The 16260-nt window shown below is 42.3% G+C and overlaps 1 pseudogene across 1 annotated transcript in view; it reads right to left on the reverse strand.

Annotated features, from left to right (window-relative positions):
• Positions 1–14662, reverse strand: part of LOC144005458 (F-box only protein 11-like) — a 17569-nt pseudogene extending 2907 nt beyond the window's left edge. The window contains exons 1-21 of the transcript XR_013279568.1: positions 14316–14662; positions 13149–13313; positions 12989–13070; positions 12726–12870; positions 12508–12637; positions 11709–11792; positions 11436–11566; positions 6500–6606; positions 6262–6373; positions 5998–6104; positions 5772–5909; positions 4172–4389; positions 3904–4084; positions 3702–3824; positions 3186–3271; positions 2646–2722; positions 2411–2554; positions 2229–2339; positions 2046–2153; positions 619–727; positions 455–553 (exon numbers count right to left, since the gene is read on the reverse strand). The product of XR_013279568.1 is annotated as an F-box only protein 11-like (transcript). The remainder of the gene's footprint in view (positions 1–454; positions 554–618; positions 728–2045; positions 2154–2228; positions 2340–2410; positions 2555–2645; positions 2723–3185; positions 3272–3701; positions 3825–3903; positions 4085–4171; positions 4390–5771; positions 5910–5997; positions 6105–6261; positions 6374–6499; positions 6607–11435; positions 11567–11708; positions 11793–12507; positions 12638–12725; positions 12871–12988; positions 13071–13148; positions 13314–14315) is intronic.
• Between the last annotated feature and the right edge of the window lie 1598 nt (positions 14663–16260).

A 16260-nucleotide genomic window follows, 5' to 3' on the forward strand; every position in this document is an offset into this window, starting at 1 on the left:
ATGAAGCCAAAGTTCTATTATCTTTTTTGTTTTGTTTTTTAAGCCAACGCGTCGAAAAGGGGAAGTCATGCTTAAAATCTTTGATATGCAAAAATAAATAAATAAATAAATAAATAAATAAATAGATAAATAATAAAATAAAAAATAAAAAAATTACTGGAACAGCTCAACTTCATTTGCGGTTAAACGTTGGCAGTTTAGTAGTGATTCATTGTGAACAACCACCACCCCGTTTTTATGAGGGTGTGCACATTTGTGCAACCACATTATTTACTTTTGGCTTACTACGCTCACATTGATTTTGGACCGAAACGGAGCATTATTAATCACTCAAAAGCGAGTGAGTAGCACCATATGCTGGGTGCTTCCTCGCAGTAAAATTTTCAACGTGGGTGGAAAAAATTCAAATGCGCTCAAATGAAAAAATCTGTCTGCATTGTGGCCGTCTCCTCACCGATCGTGCCGTATAAACTCTACGTCGTGGCCTTGGTGGCACTTCTTGATGCAGTTGACGCAGATGGCGTTCCTGTCTGTCGTGTTGCAAGTGTGACACCTGCGAAGACAAGACGCCGATCACACGCCGTCCACTAAAGACGCTTTCTTTCTTTGTGTGCTCACCTGTAGAAGTCGTGCATGGGGTAGCTGGTGTAGCTGGAGATCTTGTACAGGCACTGTCCTCGACTCACCGCTTTCTCAATGGCGTCCTGGTTGTTGTTGATTTTATTGTCTGACAACAAGAAGATGACAACATTTACTCCATCCATGTGTCAGCCGGGGGCGGGGCAGTCATAGTACTATACATCATGTCTTCTAAAACATGTTTTTCTACAAATGACATCCTTGGAAAAAACACAATAAATCTTTTTTTTTAAGTCTTAAAAATGCTTATTATTAGGGGTGTTCCAAAAAATATCGTCTACGATATTACCGGTGTATTTTTTTGGGGGGGGGTGATAAAAATTTTAAATATCCCCAAATTGACGTCAGGATGTAACATTATATGTCTTCGTGTCAATTTGGACGTTCGCTGCTGCATAAAAACATTGTTGGAGCGCGGGAGGCTGCAAAAGCTGCAGCCAGTTCTGTCGCGTCTTCGGCAAAGTGGGAGTGAGCTTCGTCACGTGGAGGCTGTTTTGCTACAAGAGGTCAGATATAATGCTAAATAAAAAACACAACAACAAAAAAATCATCAAATTGTGCAGGAAAACTGTTGCCATAAAGTTAAGAGTATGTGGAGGACATATAAGCAGCTAAAGCAGCTTGTGTTGTTGGGGGTGAACAAAAGTTAATTAATTACTGAAGCACTCTTGAATAGACACTCATGAGGGGGGAAGGGAAAAAAAAAAGGTGATTGCACTGGTTGGTTCAAACTGAAGCGGTCGCGTCAATCCGCGGTGTTTATTTTATCGTGACCGGTAATTCGCCATCTATTTGATTTGAGTTTGTGATGCTACCCAAAAAAAAAAAAAAAAAAAACAAACAAACAAAAAAAAAAAAGACCACATATATTAAGGTGTTATTTTCTTCCAAAAAATATGACAATAAGGCGTTTTTCTCCCCTAAAAGAAATTAAATAAAAAACAACCATATAAGGCTATTTTTTTTTTTTTTTTTTTTAAAAAGACCATCCATTACTAAACATAGTTACATTTTAGCTATACTATTTAGTGATAGATATGTTTTTTCCCCAGGGATGATGCCAATTATTAGTAGTCAAGGAGGCTGATAACTGATATTTGTTGTAAAAGAGAAAATATTGGCATCAAAATTAAAAAAAAATATATTACTGTGTTGAAATGCCATTCAGCATGTTTGTTAAACCAACTTTTCAACACTTAATGTTTTTCCTTTTAATTTTAAACATAAAAATAATTGAGAGCTTTGTTGAAAATGATACCAATTGCAAGGAGCTTCCAAGGTCATCAGCATGTGTTAAGCTAAACTAAATACTATGTGAATAGCTCCTGAACGGTTTCTCCTGTAAATAAAGTTCTCCAAAATGTCAACATCATTTCTTCATTTGACATTGTCGTAACTATTTGTACCTTTCATGGTGACATTGACGCCCGAGGCGAGAAAAAGGCCCCCGAAGCGGTTGTTGAAGATCTGGTTTCCCTCCAGAGTGGCGGTGGCGTGGTTGGTGATCTCGATACCTGGTGGGGAGGACGGGCCGGTTTGAGCGGGACGCTTTTGGAACATGGCAAAGATGCTCATTTACGATTTGTGACCTGCAGCGAAGCCATCAAAGATTCGGTTCTTGCGTAGGATGGGGTGACTGTTGGTGCTGATCAGCACGCCGGCCTGCGCGTTGCGGAAGATGTCGTTCTCTTCTAGCAGGCCTGCACGCACGCACGCACATGGCGAGGGGTTCGATCGAGGCCTGCGTGTATGCAAATGACGTGACGTTTACCTCTGCCTCCGTTGAATATGCAAATGCCGCCGTCTCTGCCGTCGTGTATCTTGTTGCGCCTCAGCGTGGGGTTGCTGTCCGTCTTGATCCACACGCCCGCCATGGCGTTGTCGAAGATCTCGTTGTCCTCGATGAAGCCCAGACCTAGCATGTCACACGCACGCACGAACCGGGGTCAAAGACGCGTTCGTGTGCACTCTAAAACGGATGTTTGTGGGGGATGCTTCACGCACACCTGAGTTGTAGACTAAAATGCCGCCATTTTGTCCACCCCAGATCTTGTTGCGCCGGATCTTTGGGTTGCTGCCCGTCCTGGCAACCACAAACAAAATCACATCAAGTTGCATTTACATATGGCGGGCTAGAGACACAATACAACCGACAACAGCTGCAAAAAAGGTTTGTTACTGCTTCTAGATAGATGCCAGCAAAGCACTTCTTCCCTCTTAGACAAGATGAAGACAGTCAATAAAGTTGTCCTCTCCTTTCAACAATGCCACAAGATGGCGCCAAAGCAACATTTTTATGTGATAGACACAAGGAATGAAGGGGCTCATCTCATCAACACACACAAACCCACACTGTGACTTGAAAACTTAATTGAAATTTGAACGCTAGCTTGAAAAAATGAACCTTCCATAAAATCCCAAAACTCGCCTTGAAACGCGACATAACTCAGCTAAGTTGATGACAAAAGCAGCGGGGATTTGAACTTTGTATCATTTTATAAGTATGTGCCTCCTGTTGGTCCCCCTTGTATACATTTCAAGCTTACCTTATTTGTACGCCAGAGTACATGTGATTGTAGATGTCGTTGTCCTCTAACACGCCGTGGCCGTTGTCGTAGAAATACACGCCCACCTACAACACGACAAATGGCCACAAAGATGAAACCAAATGCAAATACACATACAGGCTAAACAACAGAATAATATACTAGTGGGATACAAATGTGGGTAAAGATGGCCACACCATGAAACCAGTGGCAGTTGCAGAGCAACGCCTACATTTCCTCATTCCTTCTCAAAGCACAATGAAGAGTACTAGCGCTACCGAGTGGCGAGGTTGTGTTACTGCACTTTGCCAAAACCATGTATCCTTAATTGGGCTTAAACTGCTACACTAAATTACAAGAGGTTTTACTTTGCATGATTTCAAAAATTTTTTCCAGAAGTCGCTCTCTCTCTCTCAATATATCCATGTATATACTTTTTTGTGACGTTTTTGTTTACTGGCATCCTATCAGATCATATCGTCAAACACTCCAGTAACAGTTGCATGTTGGTGTCACCTGTTTGCCGCTGTGGATGCGGTTCTTGCGGAGGACGGGTGTGCTCCCCGTGGTCACCCAGACGCCGGCCAGCGTGTTGCTGTACACCTCGTTCTCCTCAATAACGCCTTGGCCCTTTTCGTGCTGCCGGTCGGTCACGATATTGAGCGTTAAAACAAAAACAAAACAAAAACAAAGAAAAAAAAAGAAAAGTCACATTTACCACGTATATGCCGCCGTGCTGGCCGTCATGGATCTTGTTGTGGCGCACGATGGGACAGCTGTTAGTCCGGATCTGGATTCCCGCCAGGGCGTTGCCGTAGATGTCGTTGCTCTCTATTAAACCCCGCCCATCACCGAATATGTACACACCTCCCTGGTTGCCGTTGAAGATGGCGTTACCTCTGTTTGTGACAAAAAAAAACGTTACTACCTTCGCAGTGGCAACACGTGTTGGATGTGTGCTCGAGCGCTCCCCCGCCCTCGCTGACCGTATCGTGGGGTCACTGTTGGACGTGATCCACACGCCGGCGAAGTTGTTGGCGTAGATCTTGTTCTCGATGAACTGTCCCCGCCCCTTCTCGTGCACGTAGATGCCGCCCGTCTGGCCGTGGTGGATCTCGCACCGCACCACCGTGGGGTTGGCGTACGCCTTCACCTCAAAGCCGGCGATGCGGTTCCGGTGGATGTTGCAGTTCTCGAAATAGCCCTGAAAGCGAATTGATAACATGTGCAAGGGCTGGCAAGAGGTTGGCGCCCCCCGGTGTACAAAATGTAACATGATCCTTCATAAATTGACATTTGAAATTGAGCAAATTGGGCCCAAAACACTTTCAAAGACAACACACTGGAACCCTTTCAGCTCTGTCATTTAATGACAGGCATGCAGGCCTGCTAGTAGCAGTCAAGGAGGACGATAACCGATATTTCAAGCCGATATCCATTTGCAGGAAAAGAGAAAATATTAGTGTCAAAATGTAAAGATTAAAAAAAACAAAAACAAAAAACAAAAAAAACAACTTTATTTTAAATGTTAAACTATATTGACAGCATTGTTTAAAAATTATAAAATTGCAGGGAACTTCCAGAGTCATCAGCATGTGTTAAGCTAAATTAAATATTAAACAAGTAAATACTTTCCCTAAATTTTCCAACTGTAAATAAAGTTTTACCAAATCAAATTAACATTTATTTCACTTAAAAAAAATGTAGGGAGTACCCAGTGTCAGCATCATGTTTTATAAAGTGGAAATTTAATTTAATTCATAATTTATTTCATGAATGAAGAGTTCCTGTGTCTCACTGTGTGACAAAGGCATGTGAACGTAGCTCATTTGGGGTATTCGGCAGGTTCGTAAAAAGTTTCAAAATATCTTCACAGACAATGAAGAATTGTCTGAATATGTTTGAAATGTCTGTGACCAGTAAAAGCCCTATGTGAACATCTTAAAAAAATCCTAGTGAAAACCCCAAATTCGCATTCTCAAGCATTCACTGCGCAGTGAGACACCAGCTTTAGTGCCCTTCAGATTGGTAGAAAGGTCGATGCCGATATTTGCCAAAATGCCAAATATCGCCACCGATAATTGTCTATCACTATTCTTCTCTCAACAAAATCACCCTAATTGATAGCTTTGAGATTGGGGAACTGACACCGACTGGAAAAAATAATAATTTGATTTAAATAGAACGCAATATGGTGTGGCGATTAACATTTCACCTTTTTGCGTTTGTGCATCAATAATCTGAGTGATTTAATTATTAGTATTATTTTTTTTAAATAGCTCTTTCAATTAGTTTATCATGTTTACCATCAAGGACTTTTAAAAATCTGAGCTAATCAAGTCACAGGTTGGAAAATTGTCTAAATATAGCGCCCAAATCACTTAAGTTGGCAACACTAAAAGATGAGCTCGTCTTTGTTGGCAGCCATGTTGTTAGTGTAAGCAGTGCACATTATTACGGGCTCGCTTTGTACTTAAGCTGCTGCTAAAAACAAAAACAAAAAAAACCCAACTCAATTTCAAAGAAGTAGTCCTGATGAATAAAATGCAAAAAATTCCCAGGCTTTTAATGTTTGCGTTTGTTTACCATGCCGTGATCGAACGTGAACACGCCGACGTCTCTCCCGTGGTGGATGTGGTTGCGTCTGATGATGGGGTTCCCGTGGTTTTTTACCCAAATGCCCGCCAGTGCGTTGTTGCTAATCTCGTTGTCTTCATAAATGCCCTGAAAACGATGCGTACGTGCACGTTAGCAGCCGCCCTTTTTATTTTTATGTTTTTTTTTTTGCCCAGGCCATATGAGGAGCGCTTACCTGTGCGTGATCCGTGATGTACAGGCCCACGTTTTCGCAGTCGCTGATGTTACAGTGCTTGATGGTCGGGCACGCTCCCTGGCCGCTCACGCAAACCGCGGAACCCACTGAAAGGCAACCGCAGCCTTTAACACATGATTACGTCACCACCAATATCGACTGCACTTTGAAATGATTTTCCTCGAGTGTCGTTGCGCACTACTGCATTGTGGGACGCATTTAGTGTCTTGAGAGAGTTTTACAGAGCGGACGGGTGCAATGTACCTGTGCACGTGGAGCGTATGATGCAGTGGTCGATGTTGGGACTGCAGTTGACGGTGATCTCCAGACAGTGGTGCGCATTGTGGTGCTGCGCCGACTTGTCGTCAGGGTTAAACTTAAAGGGAGAGCAGAGTGTTACAAAATGCAACAGACTCGTTTTAAATTACACGCCAAATAAAGAAAGACGATTGTAAAAAAGGTGAGGTGGAAGGACGTTTACGCCTCTCCTCATCTCGCTCACCTTTATGGTCATGTAGCCGACGTAAGCGTCCTCCGAGCCCTCCATGAAGACGAACGTGGAATCTCTAGTGTTCTCAATCACCACCTTGTCCGCCACTTTACCAGGCGCTGAGGGCGGCGACCAAGAGGGACAATTACAGTGGTACCTTGACTTACAAGGTTAGTCTGTACCATAGTCAAGCTTGTAATATATATATATATATATATATATATATATATATATATATATATATATATATATATATATATATATTAGGGGTGTGAATTGCCTAGTACCTGACGATTCGATTCGTATCACGATTCACAGGTCACGATTCGATACCGATTAATCCCGATACGAATTTATAAGTCGATTGTTGCGATTTTTTTTCATTCAAATTTAGAAAATACTAATCAGTAAGCTTGTAGAGTGTAAGATTTATATGAAAATGTATTATTTATCTGAAATTTCAGTCTTATAGAGGTTGTAATCTGTTTCATGTTTGAACAGCATTAAAATAAAATATTAAGGCTTAATGTTCCGTTCATATAACATTCTTCCATGCTCAAGGTGTGAATCCTAAAAAAATAAAAATAAAAAATAAAAAATCGATTCTGCCGATTATTGAATCGATTTTTTTTAAACACCCCTAATATATATACACACACATATATATATATATATATATATATATATATATATATATATATATATATATATATATATATATATATATTTTTTTTTTTCCGGGGGTAATTAGGTTTCAGGTGAATTAATAAGCAAAAATTCATATGCACGCGCACACACAAAAATGTGCATTAAAAAAAAATTAAAAAATAAAGAGCAAAGATGATATGTTGAACCGGTAAGACTGCCGAATGAACAATACTGAACTCTCAAACCAAAAAAAAATAATAATCAAGATTGTAATTCACATTAATTTCCCCCTTTGAAATGACTTTCAGCTGTTCCAGCCCTCTTTTTTGTTTCATAGTTTTAACAGAAAATATTGGACTTTATTGAGAAAAAAAAAACAAAAAACAAAATACAAAAGAATGTATATAAAAATAAACATTCCATGAAATGTATTTAAGACAAAAGCGACTCGGGCATGTATGCAGTGTGTTCGTGTTTTGACGTGTGCCTTTAAGGGGAACGGGGGAGTGGCCTAGTCAATAGGGGTGGGAATCTCTGACATGAGGCCGATTCGATATGTATCTCGATACACAAGTTGCGATTCGATTGAAAGACGATTATCTTTCAGAACAGAACGGTTCGATACGGTTCGATTAAGTTTGGGAACGATACAATTTTCGATTCGATACGATTAATTTCAATATTCAAATCTTATAGTGACATTTGTTGCTTGTAAACATTAATCTTAAAAGACCACACATTTTTACAGTATCTACAAATGTGTAAAAAAAGAACAACAACAATGTCTTCTATATTTTTATATATTGAATCAATTATTTAAATGGATCAGAACAAAGGGCTGGGCGATATGACTGAAAAATGTATCAGTTTAAATATTTATTAGTTGTTATTAACAGTTATAATTGTTTTTTGTTTTGTTTTTTAATTCAAAATCAGGATCAGGAAAACAAAAGTCTGATAATTCAATTTGAAATATAAATATTTAACCTTTAAAAAGACACCAACACAATTAAACAGAATATGTCCACATTGTGAAGTATTTCAGAAACATAAATTTAAGACATGAAATAAACCTACCGTCCAGCCAAAAGAAATATGAAGCCACCTTATGGAACAATAAATCTATCAAACACATTTTAACAACTTATATATATCCAAAAATATTTCCAAAAGTGCATTTCCCTTTTTATTAACAATTTTTGTTTTTGTTTGCCATCACATTCATTTTTGGTTAATGTATGACATCTTTTTTGTTTTTTTAATCTGAGACACGATGATGACCATGGAATCACTAGTCTAGAGATAGACCGATAATTGGTCGGGCCGATATTGACATATTGGTACATATCGGTATCTGTCTGTTTTATTAATCTGACGGCCGATATGAGCGATCCATTTAAAACTCCGTCTTTTCGCTTCGAATGCAGCCCGTAGCGTCTCTGTTATGGAGTCCAACTCCAGCAATGTAACGCCCATAGCAGCATTTGATTGGTTAGCCGTGCAAAAGCCAGAACCAATCAGTAGTGTATGCCGTGTATCACAGTAGCCGGTCACACACGCGCCCACAACGCGAGACACACATGCTTCGAAGGTAAGTTAAAAGAGAAGAGACTCCGCCGATCGTTTCACCATGATAAGCTAAACATATTGAATTATGTTGTGTATTAAATGCACTATATGAATGGAGCTGCATTGCCTTGCATTGAATCCCCGCTAGCTAACAGTGGTGTGTTCAGCTTAGCATGTAGGCTAACACCCAGTAGCTAATTCGCTACTTGAACTACTCGGGGAGGGAATCACACACATTTTCACTTAAGTAAATAATGTTTGTTAGAAAGGTTCCAAATATTAACAGTTGTCATTATTATATTGTCTAGTTCCATGTTAAGAGTAGAGTAATGTCATTATATTTACCTCTCGTGACGCACACATTGCATTCTGGGTCACGTCCACTACTTGTTGCATAGCGGTTATTATGCAGTGAGATGCCACAGTGACACTAAATAGCGTTTAGTTACTTTATATTGTGTTTATTTGTCGCACTGGTTTGCCATTGTGTGTCTTAAGCTTCGACGTCGATTTGATTGACAGCTCGTTGTGCACCTCGTTAAAGTCCGCTCCGTAACCAATTAAGTGTCTCAAACACCGTTTAACTACACGAACGTGTTCTCTTCCGTATGTTTGGCATTAGTAGAGAAGTGCACTAAAGTATAGTGTGCTTATTTGCTCGTTTTGTCTCTCTTTTCACGTCATGTCTGCCGTCATTTGGGACATTATCCTCTCAATCGATGCCACTAATATGTAACATCTACGGCCGTAGTCGGCTGCAATTAATGTTCAGTGATGTAATTTCGTTACGTGCATCATACTTTGAATAATGAGCTCATGTTTGGTGTGTTGTATAACTTTCTCGTGTGTTAGTAACTATTCATGTGGACAGCTAAGACAGTGCTTGTTAATGTGAATTAGCAATGTTGCAGCCTAGTTATTATTTAGACAAGTACATCTGTGCCATTAAGTGATACAGTACAGTACAGTAGTGAGAGAATAGTGTGCCCATATACACACACGTGTCTATAAGTGTAAAACACATTAAACAGCAGAAAGTGGCAGCGGTCCACCGCAACAATGTCTGTTTAACCAAGTTATTCTTACTATTATTATAACCAAGTTATTTTACTCTACCTTTTTCTGCGTTGATTGGGGCATCCTAAGTGGCAGTAAACTACATGATGAAGTGTCTTTTGACAGTTCTCTTGTAGAGAGGAGTAGCATGATATTGCTGTTCTCGATTTAAGATCCTCAGCTTATCAAAACTGTCTATATGGTAACAATAACAATAATTATAATAAGGTCTACAAGAACTGTATGGTGTTCAGGGATGAATAGTTTTTCTCATGGAATTTTTTAATTTTTTTTTGCTGTAGTAATAAGTAATGCCACAGCTGATGCACATTTTGAATGACAGGGTTCCTCCTATTACTTCAAAATATAAAAATATAACATTTATAGAATAAAACTACAAGTATCCCAAATGCTATAAAAGGTAATGTCACATTGGCCCCCACATTTAACTCCCCCCGCCACCAACGTCTTATTGCAGATAGAAGGATATAAAATGAAAAGTGTAGTGTCAGAATCCATTGTAAAGAACGGTTATACAATTTGGTGCCAACATTTTAACTTTTACTGCAAATGAATATCGGCTTCAAATATCGGTTATCTGCCTCCTTGACTACCGATAATCGGAATCGGTATCGGCCCTGAAAAAAAGCATATCGGTCTATCTCTAACACTACTGTTTGTTTTGTTTTTTGGACTGTCGTTCATTTTGAGTTTGATGACGTAATTGCGGGCACGTCTCAGTTCCCTGCGGCTCATGCTAGTTGTGTACATTGACGGGGAGCCACAAACTGAGAAATGAGATACTTGCAGTGTCCTTTTAGCTTAGCTGGTGTGTTGGCTGTGGGACATACCTGTGTCGTTTGAATCCATGCATTGGATCGTCACGGGAGTTATTCTTTTTGGCTCGCGCGCAGTACCAACGCCGGCCCGGGACATACAAGTGCACCGAGAGGACTCTTTAGCAATGGGAAATACCAAGATGTACGGCACCAGCTTCTGCTAACTGTCTCCACTGTTGCATGTTGTCACTCGTTGTGCGCGCGCGCGCGCCGTGTCGCGAGCACGGTGTTGACGGTAGGCTCCCCCCCAAGGCGCGTAACGTCTTTGCATTATGTTTACAACATCCGGGAATGAAGCGTCTCTGAGCGCTACTTTGCTCGCTCTCTGTAAACACGGAAGTAGCTTGAATAGTGCTGCTACTGAAATGTAAACAAAACAAGTAGAGCACGGTGCAGAACTCTTGCTATTGTTATGAAAACCATAAAGCCTCACTCAAAACCGATTCACAGCCACGCGATATCCGGTCCACAGCTTTACAAGCAATGCATCTAAGGATTCACGGCGGATTTTGTATCGGTTGACAAGTCTGCTACCGATACGGCCGTTTAGCTCCCCTTAACGACCGATGGTTCGGTCGAATCGGTTTTTTGTCCCACCCCTACTAGTCAATGACATCAGGAGCCGCGAGTCAGTTGGATTCTTTTACTATGTGTTAGTATCTGTTAGTATCTGTTCGAGTGTTTTCATTTTTTTTTATTTGGCTGCTTGTCATGTTCAATTAACCCCCCCACCCCCCCCCCCCCCCCCAAAAAAAAAAAACCAAACAAACAAACAAAAGTAAACTACATGATAGCTCGTAACTCGGCCGTACCTCAACATGCCTGTTGCTACGTACCTGCGCCAATCATGGTAATGGGAGACTCGATGTAGATCCACTCGTCCGTGTAGGCCCGAGTGGACAAAAATCAGACCTTCAAAGTGGGCCTCCTGCACGCCGCCCAGTGCGTCTTCAATGGTGTCATAGTACTGAGGGGGAGGATGGGGGGGGGGGGGGGGGGGGGGGGGGGGGGAAAGAAAAAAGAAAAAAAAATCAAAAGTATTGGGATGCTAGCTAAAAAAAAATAAAAAATAAAAAAATAAAAAACACCAAGCCCAAAACTTGACTCACCAGCATGTTCTCCCTGCCCTTGTACCTGCCCGGGTTGCTGTAGAAGTGCTCGGCGAAGCCCGGCTTTACATGGGCACCTTTGTACTGAATCATATCACAACACAGATTTGAATTTGTTTAGCATGACAGTCATCTAAAGTGAAAAACTGTTACAATTTGCATTATTAACGTGTTAAATAATGTTACCGACTGTTGTACAGTTACATGGAAGTCATTGATTGAATGTTTGCAAACCTGTTAAGGATTATTGAATTGATCAGACGGTTGGCCTGTTATACGCTCGTCATTGAACTTTACAAACCTGATACATACAGCTCAACTGTTATTTTCTATTCATTCATATTCAATTATATTCTATTCATGTGCCTTTACAAAACAGTTACAAGGTTCATTATTTAACTGTTATGCACCATTGAGGTTATAACAAAACGTTCTTGAAGCTGGCGCAACAAAGTTAAGTACACCAAAGGCCTCAGAGTCAAAGCAAGTACACTCCATGTGCAAACGTGTTACATCCAAGAAAGGCTGTTCCTACCTTAAATTGTAGCCATGTCAATATTTTAGTCATTTTCCTACTGTAGTCATCATTACTATTGTTTTGTCAGCACTCACTGCCTCACACAAGGTGCAAATCGGCATGTTTTCTTTTTTTTTGGGTAGTTGGAGGGGGGGTCATTATTTTTGCAACTCCCTGAAAAGGTCTCAATAGGTCTCTTCCCCAGCTTTTAATATTTAAATCCTCAAAAAGGCTCCTCATATGACAGAATAAGACGTCGCTACATAAGACAGGACAACTTACGAGCTGTTGAAAGCTCTCCTTCCAGGGGTTGGGGTGTTCGTGCTCTTCAGGGCTGACCTGGTAGAAGCGTCCCGGCTCAGGGTGCATCATGGGTCGCGTGTACTCAAACACTTCCATGTACAGACGCTTCCTGAAAAAAAAAAAAAAAGAAAGAAAAAAAAGAAATCAGTTCCCCGCATGAAAATAATCAGACGAGCCCTCGGGTGTCATCCGTTGACCATAGTATGGGGTCGTTGGCAAGCTGGCTGAAGCGCTTGCAGACACACGCCGCCCGGCAGAGATCCTGCTCCAGCAAGTAGGAGAAGATCTTCAGAACCACCTCGTCGGGAAGTTTCTGCTGCAGATATTGTTCTGCTGGCGCTGCTGAAAAGGACCACAAGGACATGTCAGAAGGGGGGAGGAGAAAAGCAACAGCAGCACCGCTAATAAAATAAATCATATAAAAAAAAAAACAACAACAAAAAAACCAAAACAAACAAACCTGGCAAGTCGTGGCTCTTACCGGACACACGTGCCCGCTTGGCCCGATGGCCGAAAGCCTCTGTGGAAGACGTGGATGCTCCCTGCAGAGGAGGACAGTCTAGCTCACAAACACAGAGACGAACACACACACAAATACACTGCGACGAAAAAGATCAAACCTCCATCAGCCCCTTGCTGGGGCAGGCGGAGGCAGCGGCAGAGGCTGCGGCGCTCCTCTTGGGGAGCAGAGTCTTGCGTCGCAGTTGGTAGGGGACTGTTCTGAGCTCCTGGACCCGACTCCTCAATTGCCATCTCTGCTGCGGCTGCTGCAGGGGCCTCCTCATCTACACACATCATCAATATATTTATAGCACGCACACACTGAGGGGAACAAAAGGTGCGGTGCAGAACATGAACTGCAGTGTTTAATATGACTAAATGATCACTTTAGCGTGAAGCTCCCATACACGGCTGACAGTAGCTCATGTAGACAATGGCTGGTCGTGATTGATAACGCTGTAATGGGGTGTATATATATATACACACACACACACACACACCCACCCACTTTAAATGTTGCTGCTGTGTAAGCAGTGTAATTGTGATGTAGTCCAACGAAAACGGGCCGCACGTTTGAAGGAAGAACGCGAGGCTAAAGGCTCCAAAATCCAAGTGCGTAGCAGGCAAATCCGCGGTGTAAACAAATGCAGCTAGCCGCGGCGGCTAGCACGCACAACAAGGAAGGAAGCAAAGCAAAGGGGGGCAACAAAGTCTTCCAACCACCAGACAAAATGGACAGCCAAATTAGCAGAAAAAGGTATAGACATTCGTGCCCGTGCGGCGGTTTTGGCGCAGTGTTTAGTCGAGCCTCGTCGCCCCAAATGACGGCCGCTTAATGTTTTTGTTCCACCCCAAAGATGGCAGTGCTGCGGGACGCCGCAGATTTACACCCTCGGAATCGTTAGTGACAGCTGGGAATGCGGCGAGAGACACAGCGAAGGGGAGAAATAAACCATGGCGAAGGGTGTCTGGAAAGGACAACCCCCTTTCTCCCCCCGCAAACACAAGCCGAGATAAGAAGGCCGATATCGGCTGTGAAACGTCGGCAGTCTGGCTGCTACGCATTACGGAGACAACCCCCCCAATCTTCCGCTAGCTTGTAGCCTAGCCGCGCTACAGTACAAGCCAAACAAAGCGCGGCCTGGCCTAGGCTAGACACAACGAAGCCTCGGTGTTTCCTACTCGGGTCGGGCGGCGTTTGAGCACCATGGCCGGGCGCGGTCTCGGGGAACGGCTCGCTGTCCCGCTCGGTGGCTCTCAAGCCCGCCGCGGGGGCCTTGGCTTACCTCTGTCTCCGTTGTTCCGCTCGGGCTGCACCGGGCGCGGCCTCGGCACTCGCCTGGGTCTCCGGTTGGTGGCTCTGACGGAGTTCATCTGGGGAGTTGGTCGCTGGTTTTAAACACACGGAGCTGTCCTCTCTAGCCGAGACGCGTCTAAATTTAACCCTCAGCCCCGCACTAGTGCCCGGGCGGCCTCTCTCCGGTTACAGCGAGACAACTGCGACAGAGAACCCGCTGGTATTTGGGGTGTAATTGGCCGTTTTTCTCCGCCGTGTTCCTGCTTCCCACCCCCCGTAACACCGCTCGAGCCAGCTCCGTCTCCGTCTGTAGCAGGAGGAGCCATTAACTCACACGGGAAACAATCGCGAGAAAAAAAGAAGAGCCATGTCCTTTTTGGCCAATCACGGCGAGGCTTTCATATTTCTCTCACACGCCGGCCAATACGGACACACCTAACAAAGAAGTTTCTCCCAGCCTTTCTGTTGGCGTTTACGAGCAACCAGCCGGCGCATTGACAAATACAGTAACAGGTAATGTTGTACAGTACAGTACATACACTAAAGCGTCTTAATTTTACTTTATTTTTAAAAGACGATACAATAATTTTACATTATTTTTTTATTTAAGTAGACTTAATGACGCAGCGTGTGGCGCAACTCATTTATTTTCGCGAGATAGCATACTGCGTCACACTACTGACTTTAAAATCAATAATTTAATTTCCGGTGTCTTCCGGTGATATTAAAAAAAAAATCATTAAAGGGAAATAGTTTATTGTTGTGTTAAATGTTTATTAATTCATCCTAAACGAAGACAATCGTGACGTCATCAATTAGCAGTGACGTTGCGAAATACGTCGGTAAAATGTCATTTAGCTAATTAGCTATTTTTTTTTGGTCGATTAATCAATGTCCCAAACATTAATACGTTAACCTTTAGTTTGGAAGGTTTCTTATTTTCCACCTTCATTCCGCACTGTATCGATCAAATTGCAGACTTCTCTATTTGACCACCCGGGGGGGGGGGGGGGGGGGTCGACATTTAGCCGCTAGCTAGCACATTTACCACATCTGAGCATGATAATAAACATGCAATATAAACTTATAATCACTCTGTGACGGGACAGCCAATAAAAATTGAGCAAGAATGCATTATTGTTATTACATACGGTACTATAGTAACGGAGAGTGGCGTCAAATGTCCACCAGATGGCAGTACACACAAATTGCAAAATACTGTCCACCTATTATCCATGCGCAATAAAACGCTTTCATTGTCTTGGGCAAGCGCTCGTTTTCTACATCATTTTGTTTTTCGTACTTAGGTTATGTAATTCATATAATTGAACAGTTGCGCGGTGGTGCATTACCTATAAAGTTAACGTTTTTACCTTTACCGTTGCTCCTTTACCTTTTTCACAAGTAGTAACAGAAAAATGTTAACATTAAGACAATAGCAGGTAACATTTTTAACAGTCCTAGTTATCGTACAAGTCAAGACACCTGCATAATAAATAAAGTCAAACTACTCACTTATGAAACATGGGGAGCAGGAAGAGCAATACTGCCATCTCGTGGCGATTTTCAGGTATTGCTGGAATTAATTCCACATTGTGTACTGTGCACTGCAGTATCTCTCGCATAGTTTGACTCTCGCGTAGTTTGGCTCACGGTGCTCAAGTCTCCTGAGATTTTGCATTCGCCACGTGTGATGTGGGAAATTTGGGGAAGTCGCTCTTCATCATCTTGTGTTGATCCTTGCAGCTGTAGTCCTGAAAATCTGGGTTGTCATTGAGTGTGCGTGTGTGTGAATGCTGCTGTAAGGAAGAAAGGGGAAAAAACCCCCAGCTGAAATTGGTCTGGACTTTGTCCTTGAATGCCTTGGAGGCTGTGAAGGATAGCTTGGCTTCAAGATAAAACGACAGCTCTCACGCCAACACTGTTCTGGCACA

The sequence above is a fragment of the Festucalex cinctus genome, chromosome 17, assembly GCF_051991245.1.
Source record: "Festucalex cinctus isolate MCC-2025b chromosome 17, RoL_Fcin_1.0, whole genome shotgun sequence".
NCBI lineage: Eukaryota > Metazoa > Chordata > Actinopteri > Syngnathiformes > Syngnathidae > Festucalex > Festucalex cinctus.